The following is a 15,013-nucleotide window of genomic DNA, read 5'->3' as shown; positions in this document are numbered from 1 at the left end:
AATGTGGTCCTTAGATTAGCTGCGCTGGCATAACCCGTGAGCTTGTTAGAAATGCAGAATCTCAAAGAAGACTCCCCTTTCCCCCGCCCCCCCCTCCACAGAATCCATTCCTTGGGCAATATCTTTTTAGCTGACCAAAGGCATTTGAAAAGTCCTCAGTGGTGCAGCAGCGCAGATATTCAGCAATGTTGCTAAACAAAGCAACCCAAAATACTCGCTTCCCCTTTAAGAAAAAAATTGCTTTTGTAAAATACTCGCTAAAAGAATTTGCAGTGCCTGCTGCTTTTAGGCAGCAGATGGCACTGTGGGACAACTCTAAAGCAGCAGCTTTTCTTGTAGCTAGGTGGAAGCCTAGGAAAGAAAGGATCCAACACACCAATCTTCAGCTAGATCTGTACCTATTTAAAATCTACCTCTCCAAGGTCAGAAGATTAGGAACTCTTCTGGATGAGGAAAAATAAAATAAGCTTGTGGAGACTGGTGAAAAAGAAGACAAGGACTTTCCTCCGCAAGGGGAAAAATAAGTCACATATACATGTTAAGTGTCAAAACAGTCCTCTGGAATTCTCTTAAGATTCATTGTCAGAACTCCAGCCCTTCGAATTTGTGTTTTGCTTGAAACACAAATGCTTCTAGAAGGGAGCATGTTTCACCATCATTAATACTTTTTGTGGCATTAATTTGTCATCTTGCTTTGTAATAAAAGTCATACGCTAGCAGAAAAGAAACTCCTCAGACACAGGCAAACTGGTCAGAGAGACAGGGAGAGGATTAAGTACATGCTCAAGGGTATAAGCCTGGGTAGGACCCCAGAGTCAGGCCTCTGCACACTGCGTCCCATGGGGAGGAGACTCTAGAAAGGAAGGGACATAGGTTCCAAATGGGAATTCCCACTGACCTCTTCAGAGGCACTTACCAGTGCAGATGCAAGTGAGGGTAAGAGGAGGTGGAGCATATACATTCAGAGTTTGAGACAGAAGCATGGTCCTCAGCCTCCTCTGGGGACAAGCCTTATGTGGTCTCACTCAATCACACCTGAATGCCCTAGGTCTTTGTCATCATGTGTCCGTGGCCTCATACACTGTCAAGCCTTATGAAAAGAAGACCCAATATGGGGCTGCAGATGACTGAAAAATAGATTGAGGGACATCTGAAGAACATAAACTAATTAATTCATCATATATAATCTACAGAACTCAAACCATGTTGGTGACATTCTCTTAGGTCTATCTTGGGAGTCTACCTAGATATTGCTAGGAATCTCCCCAGGTAGAGTTGCCAGATTTAGCAAAAACAAAAACAAAACAGGACTCCCAGTTACATTTATTTTCAAGTAAATAATGAATAATTTATAAATATGCCCCACGCACTATTTAGGACAAACTTCTATTTAAAAATTATGTGGCATTTTTCTGAAATTCAAATTTAACTGGGCATCCTGTATTTACTTTAACTACTGGGGAAGTCCTCATGCACAAGTCAAAGACAAGTATGTGGGCAGTGATGCTTTGCCACAGCCTTGTTGTGCAATAGAAAACAAAAACAACCTAACTAGGGCTCTTGTGAGAAGAGAAACACAGTCACCCCCAAAACCACATGCTGTTGGGGGAAGCAGGGGAGAGAGGGCTCTGTCATCTCAACTCTCTTCTGCTGTCTCACATTGGCAAAGCCCATTGGAAAGCAAGAGGGCAAGGGAACATGGAGTCTGCAGTCTTTAGAGGTCAGCCTCCAGGGCTGGGCTGTGGTCAACTGTGAGCATCTCCTCCCAAATCCATGCTCAAGACATCACATCTGTAAGTTAAAATTGACCATGGTCGGAGTACTTAACTCCATGGAAATCAGCAGACACTACAAAGCAGGGTTTCCTATAGTGCTTGTGCTAACCACTTACCAGCAATGCATTATCATTTTCTGAGGCATGGAGCAAGGTGGAGAAGGGCTAAGACAGTGTAGAAGGCAAAATGGGGACTACCCAGCAAAACTGTTGTATCATATTCCATTGCACCAATAAACCTCCACTTACGTATCCATTCTCCTAATGATGCAGCCACTGTCCCATAACTTGGTTTCTCACTCTTCAATGGCTGCCCCCTACCCTGGGCCCTTCAGTCTTAAAGGTGATGACTGTGCATCAGTTTGGAGCTAATCGGGAGAGAGGAGCCACACAGTAGATTGAACAGAGAAAGTTAAGTATAAAGAATAATTCACTATAACAGGGGGGGATTGGAGTAATGAAAAGTTGGCCAGTAAGAAGTAAAGAGAAATAGATGTGTGGTTGATATGAGAGCAACCACTGCCCCTGTGTCTGCCATAGATCTCCAAGAAAGAGTCCCCTCCCTCCTTCCCCGGCCCAAACCTCCTAAAGAAGGCAGAGCCATGGCTCACTAAACAGCAGAGAAGTCACTGTGATGCTGCACTTGTCGAACTTACCAGAAATCTGTGCTCTGAAACTTGCTGGGAATTGTTCCTATAGGGCACCAAGCAAAGCTGCTCACAGGGAGATAACTCACTAGAGGCTGTGAACCCACTGCAGGCTGCTGGCCGCTGCAGAAGTTGTGGGTGCTACAGGAACTGCACTTGGAGAAGCTGCATGTACTGCAGGAACCTGTGAGCAGGGAGCAAAAGCCTTCCATTTGCAAAGTCACCTCCTTACCCTCTGCTGACATCATGCCAGCTGGCCAAGGCAAGATATTTAAAGGGTTCAGATCCATTGTCACAGAGCTGGCAGTGAGGGATACATTTGGAACAAAGATAATCGCACAAAAGCTTTCTGATGCTGCTGGTCCACAGGGCTTCACTATCCCTACTGGTTTCCTTAAACTTGAGTTCCTTCCGTGGAATCCCTCCAGTTAGGTCTTATGAGTATGCCATTTCTTTCTCATAAGGACTGACTGATTCAACTGTTACAAAGAATGACCAGTACAATGAATAAAGATATCAATATAAATAAACCTCAAAAACATGACCTTGGATGAAAAAAAGGGCCACATCAGAACAGATAGATACAGTATGATACTTGTGTAAAATTTTAAGGTACACAAACAATTACAGATATTATTACTTATGGAAATAGACATGTATTGTTAAAAGTGCAAACGTTCATGGGCATGAGGAGAATGAGCTCCCCTGGGGAGAAGCAAATACATGTATAGGGATTGGGGAGGAAGGTGAGCTTTAACAGTTCTATGTAATGTTTTATTTTATTTCTGAAGTGAATTTTGTTATTAGCATCTGTTAAATCTGAGTGTTGGTATCATGTGCTATAGTGGTGTTTTACTCTTCTGTGTGTCTGAAATATTTAAAAATGTAACAAAAGTTAACTATTATGCAGTCATTAAATATAAGTTTTTATTTTATATATAGTGCTTGCTTGGAACTGATCATGCAAAAATGTAGAGAACACTGACAATTCAACACACCAGTGCAAAAAACCTAGCAACAGCAGTAGAATGTTGATTCTCGAATGAGTGGTTTTAGAAATAGACTGATTTAGAGACATTCAGAAGGCTAAGGGAGCACCAGGAAGATCCTGGGAAAACTTTGTGGAAGAGTGGAAATAGAATGGGGTCTTGATGCTGGCTGGGATCTGTATAATAAGTGGGAAGAGGGTTAGTGCTCCAGGCAGTGAAAACAGTGTTGTGAAGCACAGTGGTCACAGAGTGGGGCATCCTCAATGGCTAGAAGAGTGTTGGGTGGGTCAACAATTCTGGCCCAGGAGTGTGAGCTGGTTGGAAAAGGACTCTGTTAAGCCCGAAACTTCTCTCTACCTGGGTCATTCGGCTTGTGCTTCCACCTGCCAGGCAAAGAGCAGCCTGCAAAAGGCCTCCAAATTCCCTATAGGAGCCTGGATCTTTCTTTGTAGAGTGTGGGCAGTCATAGCTTTTCTTAGCTAAGCACTTACAGGATCCAAGCTGTGATTTAGGCAGATGAGTTTGGCAACTCTACGCATTATGGACTGAAAGGGAGAGAAAGCCAGAGGCAGGAGAAACTGTTCAGAGGTCACAGTCATTGTTGAATGACATGTGGAGGCAATGACCTGAACTACTAGGAGTGAAAATAAGGAAGAAATGAAAAGAAACTGGGGAATCTTTGACAGAACTCAGCAACTATTGCCTCCAGAAGACTAAGGAGAAATTGAACAGGGCTCCAAGAATTGGGAGAATAGTGATGTCCTTAAGAACACTAAGTGGCCCTGGGAGGGCAGGCAGCTCTGGGAAGATTAGAAGTTCCCTTGTATAAATTTTGAGTGTGAAATGACATCTAAATGACTAGTCTGTTAAGCAGGAAATGTGAGACTAGGGGCTTGGGAGACAAGCTGCAGCTGCTGGTTCAGATTTGGGTGCTATCTTAGAAGTGATGGGATTGCACTTGCTTTTTGAGATGAATGATTAACAGGGAAAAATGCACCAAATGTCTTTTCATGTGGAATAAGGAGTAGTAGGAAGATACACAGAACCAGGGAAAGAGAAAGAGGTAGAACTACGTCAAAGGGAAAAGCAGAGTGTTGCCTCGAAGCCCATGCTGAGCACAAAAGAGTCAGATTTCCATGGGCTTTGGCAATTGCTCACCCACCTAACATCCTTTGGCCAGAACAGAACCAAGTTCAGAAGAGTTTCTAATGGCTTCTAGCTTTCTCTCAGCTCTGGCCAGTTGTAGATGCCCAGGACCTGGAATCTAGGCCAATATTTAATTTTCTCAGGGAAGCTGTCACTTTAGCAGCTCTCTCATTTCTTGTCTATCTTGAAATAACACTAATAGTTAAGTGTGTCTTTCTTGCAATCCCACAGCACATTTCTTGCCCCATCCATTGGCCATCAAATAAACCCCTCCAAAGGAGACTCTGGATTCACATGCCTGGGTTTAAATTTGGACTCCACCAATTATTACCTGTGACCTTAAGCTAATTACTAACCCTGCCATGTTGGACTCAGTTTGTCCACCAGGGGCCTCACACAGTGACTAATGCAGTTGGTAGTTACTGAGTTTGATCAGATTGTGCAAAACCCCTGGCTCCACATGTAGCTTCTACTTTATCTCCATATTTTCATTCTGTCCACTCCATAATTTTTTGGTAGAAAAGCAGGGAATATTGACCATGTGTTCAAAAGACAGAGCAGTAAAGAACAGAGAAATAGGATGGTAACTGGAGGAAGCAGTGAAAGGCTTTTCTGGGATTGGGAAGATCTGCGTGTAATTGAAGGAAGGAGAAAAAAGCAGATGCCAGTTTGAGAGCTGGAAAGATAAGGAATCTTGTAGGGATGATAACTGGAAAAAGGGTAGGAGGGGTTTAAATCATAAGCACCAAGGAGAAGAGTTTGCTTTTCTTTTATTAAAAATAATTTTTTATTTCTCTGAAATAGAGATATTTTGTCCTAATGACTTTGAGTACACATGACCCTTTACCTCCACATAACCCACATTCTCCAAATAGGGATCTGGGTCCCAGGTTCTAAATCTGTTTGCTCTTTTTATGCCCAGTCTCCCAAGGCTCTACCCTTACTGCCCACCATGGTTCAGCCTAACTCCCAGTGGAGGTACCCAAGGGCATAACAACTCAGGGATCACACCATTGACCCACCATGATCCTCTCTGATGGCTGATAAAGGGAAGATTTAGAGATGTGGAAAGTTAGGATCTGGGCAGACATAGTCCTCACCTGAGGACAGGAGATAAAGGGAGAAAGAGAGCAAATAATTAGGTTTAGGGTATAGGGGAATTGGCACCAAAGGTGTGGAGGCCCATCAGGCATCACAGAATCAATCACCTCAGGGATGAAGGTGGTAAAACTGGCCCAGTGAAGTCAAGTCAGGGATAAAAACAGACTTAGTGACAACAAGCAGGGAAAGTCAAGCCAGAGAACCCCATTCTTTTTTTTTTTAATTTTAATTTTTAATTAATTTTATTTAGTTATTTTTCAAGTACAGTTTTTTGTCTATTTCTTGAGAAAAGTTACAGGAGATCTGGGGAGGCATCAGCCCAATGTGGCACTACTTAGGTATGAGAAGATTAGGTGATTTACTGTGTGTTTGGATCTACGGGACACAAACCTTTTAGCAACCCAAACAGAGGTTATAACTCTTGAGAGGCATGGCCTCTTTGGAAATCTGATGAAAAATGTGAACTGTCTCCTAAGAAAGGCATAGGGGTGCACACAACCAATCCACATTTTGCATGTAATAATTGGGAGGAACCATAGATCACCCCTACAACCAGGGTAAAACTTTTTTGCACTGGAATTTTTTTAATGATAGGAAGTCATTGGAGAGTTTTTGTAAGTGGAAAAGTCTGGTTTGTATATATATGTTCTTAATTAAAATTTAAATTTTTAGAAATTAAAGTATAATTAAATTACATTATATTAGTTTCAGGTATACAAAGTAATGGTTTGATATTTTTTGTACAGTATATACTATTGCAAAATAGTCCCTTTTCATAACTGAAACTGAAGTACTTTATTTCCATAAATTGGATAATTTTTACATTAGAAGTGTTAGCAGCAACCTAGTGCTCTCAGCCCCTTCATGTCAAAGCTGAGAAAGTTTACATGCAGTAACAATATGCTCAGAAATCCTCTTTAAAAACAGCATGGCCTTTCTACCATGGTGCTTTCTGCTATTTCCTCTCTTATTTTCAGTTCTCATGGAGGAGTAGAAGAGGAGCAGGTGAGATTAAAGTGCTCTGGGAACCTTCAGGTGTTTTGTACTTTTGCATAAGGTAGATGTTATGAATTAAATTGTATTCTTCCCCCCAAGTTCCTAAGTTGAAGTCTTTAGCCCCAGTACCTCAGAACATGACCTTATTTGTAAAGGGGGTTATTGCAGATGTAATTAGTTAAAAGGATGTCATACTGGAGTAGGGTGGACCCCTAATCCAATATAACTGGCGTCCTTATAAAAAGAAGAAATTTGAACCTGGAAATGCGCACACAGAGAGGCAGTCATGTGAAGATGAAGGCAGAGATGGGGGTGATGCATCTACAAGTCACAGAATGCCAGAGATTGCCAGAGGCCTGCAACAGATCCTCCCTCACAGGCCTCAGAAGGAACCAACCTTACTGACATCTTGATCTCAGGCCTCTGGCCTCCAGAACTGTGAGAAAACACATTTCTGTTTAAGTGGTCCAGTAGATGGTGCTTTTTTACAGCAGAGCAGCCCTAGCAAATGAATATATTGTGGGAGATGTCTACCTCTCCTGTTTGGGCACAGGGCTATAAGAACACACATTGACTACTGAGTCTTATGGGAAATGGAGCAAGCATTTCTTTGATTAAAAAGAGGCAGGAGGGAAGAGACATGAAGTATGCTGAGGCCCAGTCACAAAGGCCAGCTGACTATGGTCCAAAGGAAGCAGGCTTGCTTGGTTAGGACTAAGCAGACTTCAGACCTTGGAAATGATGAGAAATTAAATCATAGAGTGGAACAGTATGTTCAAACAGTTCAAAGGAAATGAGATGGGGTTTAGATGGATTTGGTCATGGTAAGAAGGGCCTTGTGGGAAGGGAGCTTGAATGCCACAAATAATCTTTTCAGCCCTCATCTTCATGAAAGCTACCTTACATAAATATACAGTCTAAATAAAAAACAGTGTGTGGATGTAAATAGACCGTGTTTAGGGAAGTAGGGGAGTTTGCCTAGACTAATTTGTTGTCCTGAGCCCTTTGTATTAGTCCACTAGGGCTACCATAACAACATACCACAGACTTGGTGGCTTAATCAACAAAAGTTTGTTTTCTCATGGTTCCGGAAAGTCCAAGACCAAGGCATCAACAAGGTCTCAGACCTCCTGAAGTCTCTCTCCTTGGCTTGCAGGCAGCCGCCTTCCCTGTGTCCTCCCATGATCTCTCTTCTGCATGCGCACATCCCTGGTGCTTCTTCTTCTTGTAAAGACACCAGTCATATTGAATTAGAACTTAACCTAAGGGCTTCATTTAATCTTAATTACCTCTTTAAAGGCCCCATCTCCAAATACTGTTTCATTGGGAGTCAGAGGTCCAACATATGAATTTGGGGATAACACAAGTCCTTCCATGGTACCTCCTGGGAAACACTCTGAGGCTGTCTTTTTAGTGAAGAGAAAGAGTTGGAAAATTGCAAGGCACGTGACTGGTTTAATATTACTTTGGAAAGGAGAGCAAGAACTGCTAGCAGGGTGGGGAGAATTGACTAGGAGGACCAGTCAAAAAGGGAGACATCATATAAGTTAGCTGTGGTAAACAGATTTTTTAAAATTGTAAGTGGAGAATGAGGGATTGAAAAATGCATGGCACTAACATGATGGGAAAGATGAGAGGAAAGGGAAAACTGGGTTATAAGTATTGTGGGAATTGCAGACTAGGCCTGCCTTGGCACTCTCTCAGGAACCCCAGTGAAGTCCAGTTACTGGTGGAGGCAAGGCCATGCTGTTTTGAATGCCAATCAGTATGTATGCTGGATTATGTGGGGTGCTGACTTTTTACGTGGTTTACAAAAGAAGCCAAGTGCACAAATCAGGAAAGAGGGTGTGATCAGTTTTTGCCCGTGGTTTGCACATTTTTGACTCAGGTACCTGAGTAATAGACACCACTACAACTAGACACTTTCAACAGGACAAAATGCAAAGCAAAAACAAAAAGAGTGAGTAGCTGAAACATTAAATATAGACAGAGGATTTCCCAGATGGTGTCAGTTTGGCACCATTGCTCCCTTAAATTGTTTAACTATGACTAATTCTTTTCCCTAATTTGACATTTTGAAAGAAACCTTTTGGAACCATTTTTAATATGAAATAGAGGCAAAGAAACCTTAAGGATGCTGAGTAAATATAGGCCTGGTTGCAATCATTCCAGTTGGAGTCACATTATGTTAGTAAAACCTGATGCTTTGTGAGCTCTGACTAATCTAAGTGCAATTAGAAGGAAACCAAGACTTAAAGAGAGGAAGTTTTTTGCCCTGGCTGGTGTAGCTCAGTGGATTGAGCGTGGGCCTGCGAACCAGACAATCGTGGTTCGATTCCCGGTCAGGGCACATGCCTGGGTTGCAGGCTGGTTCCCTGTAGGCCAGTTCCCAGCAGGGGATGCACAAAAGGCAACCATACATTGATGTTTCTCTCCCTCTCTCTGTCCCTTCCCCTCTAAAGATAAATAAATAAAATCTTAAAAAAAAAAAAGAGAGGAAGTTTTCTGTCCAGGGTCACCCTGACTATGAGCTCTCTGAGGGAGTGCTCATGTAAGATGAGTGTGGTCTGCAGAGGTGGGCTTGCACCCACCTTTGCTTCCTTGTACATTCTCTGTGTCCGTAGACATTTACCACAACTTAATGAATGGAGAAACTTAATACTTATTATCTGAAACTCATGTATTTAGAGAATTGTAAATGTTGTAACCTTTGATTAATGTTTAATATATATACATATGTGTGTGCATGTGTGTGTGTGTGTGCGTGTGTGTGTGTGTGTAGAAACAGACAGAGAAGGAGGAGGAGGAAATGGAAGAGGAAGAGGTAGAGAAAGAGAGAGGCTTATACACAAAGAACTTTTGCTCCGAAAATTTACTTTGAAATTAATGGCATCTTATCTCAGAAACGGGATTATAGAGGTTGATTGAGAGCCCAGGTTAGGCTGGAAAACCACATTTAACTGAAGTCCCAGAAGCACAGTAGTATCATAGAGCCCAAATCCCATTTTATGACAGAGTATTTCTACAGAAAATGTGTTGAAGATTCTGTCTTGAAATGCTAATATGTCTCTATGGACCCTCCTCCTCTCCCCTCCCCACCTGAAGGTCACTTCCTTAATACCAAGTACACATGGAAGCTTCTGTGTCCAGGAGCAGAGGTGTGCAATATGGTGAGTGGTCAGAAATGTGCTAATAGATGGATCTGGGAGCAGGCCTGGGTCCCTGGGGTCAGTGGAGAGTTGTGATAGGGTACATTATGGGGCCTAGAATGCTCCTCCAAACCCTTCTTTGGCCACCTGCTTCCCTTCTTATTATTATCAACCCATGCCTCTGATAACTTTTTTTCCTGGCCCATTCTGGAGCAGCACTTGGCCTCCATGTTTCTTTATATTTCTGTCCCTGAAGCAAACACTTCACCTTGTGGAAATTGAGTGTACTTTAGAAGAATGGTCAGACCTTGCATTTATCTTAAGAGCTATAAAAATTCCTTCTGGTAGCAAGTTGGATAAAGCCTGGGGTTAGTGGGTAAGAAAATGGTTGAGAAATGGGGACATCTCTATGACTAGTACAATGTCCCCTGAGGAAAATTTGAGTGGCACAGAATGATCACTAGCCCTCAAATATCGACAATTGATTGCTTTCTTTAAAAAAAAGGAAGGTGCAGGTTAGAAAGGCTTTTCCATTTGCAGATTGTTTTGAGAGTCATAATACTTTAGACATTATCTTAGTCAGAGCTGCCTAGTGATAGTGGAGCTTTTTGGGTTAATGGGAAAGCTAGCTATCTGTACTGATATCTTGCTAAGTTATAACTGTCCTTCCATTCTTCATTTCCTCCTATAATGTTCTACTCTACTGAATATGAGATGAAATTTTAGTTAAAAAATAATAATTGAGATTTGTCACAGGTTGGGTTCCCAAGAGAGCAGACTCTGAGACAGACACAGGATGTTTAGTAGGAAGTATCCTTAAGGTCAACCCTGTGGAAGAGAGGGGTAGGAAACAGGACTAGGCAGAGGGAGAAGTCCATTTGTCATACCAGTTCAACCACAGCCTCAGGTATGATCTGGAGCTTTGTTCTGGGTTGGGCCAAGATGGCCAAACATTGATAACCTTGCATTCATAAGTCACTGGATGCAGGCCACCTGGACCAGGTGGCTCTCTGCAGCTGAGACATTTCCTTAAGTAGTTGATGGCTCAAGGCTGCCTGTGGACAACACTCCCAATGGCTGCAGCTATAAGGCTTTCACTGAAGGGACTCAAAATAGAAAGGAAAGATAACTAGGAATTTATAGTATAAAATCAAAAAACACACCTGCTTAAATTGCTGTTTCCATTTGCACCAATTCATTCAGTAGGAAGAGCAGCAGACTGCGATCCTTGGGCCAGCTGGTTTACACACCTGTGGCTGAAAACAGAAGCTGGGCTGACACCAAGACCCCATTATTTCTACCATGACAACCTCCAGCAGACATGCCACAGAAATCAAGCAAAGAAAACCCTGTCTCTCTTCAATACTTACCTTTAAGACACAAAGTGAATTCAGTTATTTATTGATCCTAACTATAAAAGCAACTGTAAAACAAATGCATAGTACAAAAAATGTATGAGCCAGAAAAAATTACCCATAAGCCCACCTTCTAGAAGTAATTATAAAATCATTGTTAACATTTTTGCATATTTTTCCTAATCTTCTCTGACATATATATATTTTTTCTCCTCACAGTGGAGCTTATGCTGGACTAATGGGAGGTAGCAATGTGACATAATTAAGAACCTGAACTGTGAAGGTGAAACGATCTGATTTGAATTGTCTCTGACACTTATCTGTGGTGAAACTTATTCATTCATTCATTCATTCATACATTCATTCAAAAATAACTATTATGTAGCACTGGGACTATAAAGGTAAAAAAGAGAGGTAAAGCCTTTCCTTCATGAACTCACATGTTAATGGAAATTTAACCTTTCTTAAAGTCTTCACTTTCTCACCTGTAGAGATAATAGTTCTTACCTCTCAGGGTTTCCATGAACATGGTTATTTTGTTGAATGAGACAATGTTTATAAAATGTCTGCATGTAGTAATTACTCAAAAAATGACAATTATTATTGCATGTTTTGCCTTTTTTTCACTGAATATTACATCATAATTTCCCCATGTCATTAAAAACTTTGTTGAGGTCACCTTGGGTTTCCTGCAGCATTCATGGGAATACAGGGGCTTGGTTTTCTGCAAGTAGCACAGCCTTTAGAACTCCAACAACATCAGCAGAACACCTCTTGCAGGTTCAAGGGAACACCATTTGCCTTTTTGCTTTCTGGCCGGAGGAGTGGTAGTAGGGCTTCCTGAATCAGAAATCTCTGGATAACCTCTCTTTCACTTCAGCCCTTCCATCTCTTTTGTAAGCAGCTCCTGCCAGTGAGTTCTTTTTGTTTACATATCTAGAGCGAGTTCTGTTTTGCCTCTTGGACCTGATGAAAATAACCATCATGTTCCATTTTAACAGCAACTGTAAGAGCCCTGGCTGGTGTGGCTTAGTTGGTTGGAGTGTTGTCCCTACACCAGAAGGTTGTGGGTTCAATTCCCAGTCAAGGCACATGCCTGAGTTGCAGGTTCCACACCCAGCTGGGGCGTGTACATGAGGCAACTGATTGATATTTCTCTCCACAGTGATGTTTCTCTCCTCTCACCCTTTCTCTCTCTCTAAAAAAGCAATGGAAAAAATCCTCAGGTGAGGATAAAATAAAATGAAAGCAACTATAAGAAATAGATAAAGGTCAATTTTATAGTTGTAAAAAGAATTCAAGACTTGAAAAGTGGGGCAGATGAAGAAAAGTTGCAAAAGTGAACAGGCAAAAGGCTGAAGGTCATCAATAAATAAGGGATTTGAGCATTTGAACAGTAGTTCTAAGAATCTGAACATTTATTTCTCATCTCCACTAAGAAAAGAAACAGAAGAAATTTTTTCAAAACGAAGGAATTAGACTCTTTTTAAGGAAAGGCTTTCTTATCATAAAGATGGGGACAACTATGTCCTAGTCTGTGGTTCTCATTTTATGCCCCAGGGAACATTTGGCAATGGCTCCCTTGTCATGACTTGGGAGAGTGTGCTACTGGTATGTAGTGGGTTAGAGGCCAGGGATGCTGCTAAACATTCCACTATGCACAGGACAACCCCCACAACACAGAATGATTCAGCCCAAAATGTCAGTAGTGCTGAGATTGACAAACCCTGGTATAAATAAAGTGGGAATTTTTAGGCACTGCAAAAGACTGTTACCAGTTTTATAAAATGCTTCTCCTGCTTGTCTTGCTGACTTTTTAAAATAACAACTTTATTGAAACATGCAGGAATTCATAAACCATAATATCGTTCACTCTTTTAAATTGAACAATTCAATGGTTTCTAGAATATTCACAAAGTTATACATTGATCATCACTATCTAATTCCAGAACATTCTCATTGCCCCCAATAAAAATACCATATTCATTAGTAGTCACCCTCCACTCCCCTTCTCTAAAGTCCTACAGTGCCATCTGGTTTTTGAAAGCAGCAGACACCCGTAAATTACTTTATCACGCATTTTATAACAATATTTCCTTTTCTTGGAGGACACAATGATTTTTTTTTCCTTGCTTTGCTCGGTTTTGTAACATATTGGTAACTGAAGACTCTGCAAAAGTTTTAGGTCAGCTAAGAAAACATTGCCCAAGGAGTGGATTCTGTCACAGTGGTTTGGGCCTGAAATTTTACATTTCTCAAAAACTCTCAGGTGATGCCAGTGCAACTGGTCTAAAGACTGCATTTCAGTATGAAGGGGACAAAAAGGGCACATTTCAGACAAAAATAGCTAATATGCCCGGACAGGGGACTTGTATAGTGTAACCTGCTGCCTATTCTCCTAGACCCATTAAAAAAAAACACAATTTTTTGAGCTGTAATTCACAACCCATGTAATTCACCCACTTAAAGAGCATAATTCAATCGTTTTCAGTGTATCAACAAAGTTGTGTAACTATCACTACCATCAATTTTTAAACATTTTTAAAAGATTTTATTTGTTTTATTTTCAGAGAGGGGAAGGGAGGGAGAAAGAGAGGGAGAGAAACATCAATATATGGTTGCCTCTCACGTGATCCCTACTGGGGACCTGGCCTGCAACCCAGGCATGAGCTCTAACTGGGAATCGAACCAGCGACCCTTTGGTTCACAGACTGGCGCTCAATCCACTGAGCCATGCCAGCCAGGGCCAATTTTTAAACATTTTTCATCACCCACAGAAGAAATCCCATATCCATGAGCAATCACTTCTCATTCCCTTCTAGCTACCCAACCCTCACCTCAGCCCTAACTAAACATCAATCTACTTTCTGTCTCTATAGATTTGCCAAGTCTGGATATTTCATATAAATGGAATCACATAATAGTCCTTTTGTGATTGGTTTCTCTCACTTAGCATCATGTCTTCAAGGATCATCCATGTTGTGGTGTGTGTGGATCAGTATTTCATTCTTTTTATTGCCAAATAATATTCCATTCTATGGATATACTATATTTTATTTACTCATTCATCAGCTGATGGACATTTAGGTTCTTTCCACTTTTTTGACCATTATGAGTAATAATTGGTAGTCTCATTAAGTCTTGGAATTTTTATAATGAGAGATTGTGCTTCTGTGTTATTGATTGATTGGTTACTTCATTATTAAAATGTAAGCTGCCAGGAAATATTACACATAATACACTGACATCCTTGTATTGTCTAGTTTTAATGAATCTATCAGATGTTTTTCTTAGAACTACTTTTGAAAGAAAGAGGGTGGGAGAACAATAAGGATACTGAATCTAGAATAATACAGAGGATGTGAAAAGAGGCAAAAAGGGAAGTTGAGATCCCTAAAACTATAATTATATATATGGCCTGGAGCAGGTTTAAGTCAATTTTTGGAAGGTTCTATGGTGCAGGTGATGGCTGGATTCAGTGGAAAATATTACAGACATGTTTAGAATTATAAGTATCACTATTTGGGGATTATCGTGGTAATGCAAGTTAATGATTTATGCCATATGTGTGTGTGCGTGAGTGTATTTATTCTTAGTCCTAGTTAAAGGTGGAAGGAATAGAGGCTGGATAGAAATGATTTGGTCATGACTTTGTGTGAAATCCTGAATATGAAACCATAAAACAACATATATATTTCTATCAAGATAGCATTTTCTCTTACCTTTTAATCAAAATTTTTGTAATACTAGCAGTTTAAAGAATTGCACAGTGAACATGTATATATACCCACTGCCCACATTTTACAATTTACATTCTATTCTATTTTCTTCATCACATATCTATCCACCCATCTTT

Source organism: Artibeus jamaicensis, unplaced genomic scaffold (assembly GCF_021234435.1).
Source record: "Artibeus jamaicensis isolate MK-2021 breed Jamaican fruit bat unplaced genomic scaffold, CSHL_Jam_final scaffold_1283, whole genome shotgun sequence".
Taxonomy (NCBI): domain Eukaryota; kingdom Metazoa; phylum Chordata; class Mammalia; order Chiroptera; family Phyllostomidae; genus Artibeus; species Artibeus jamaicensis.
This window is presented reverse-complemented; position numbering follows the sequence as displayed.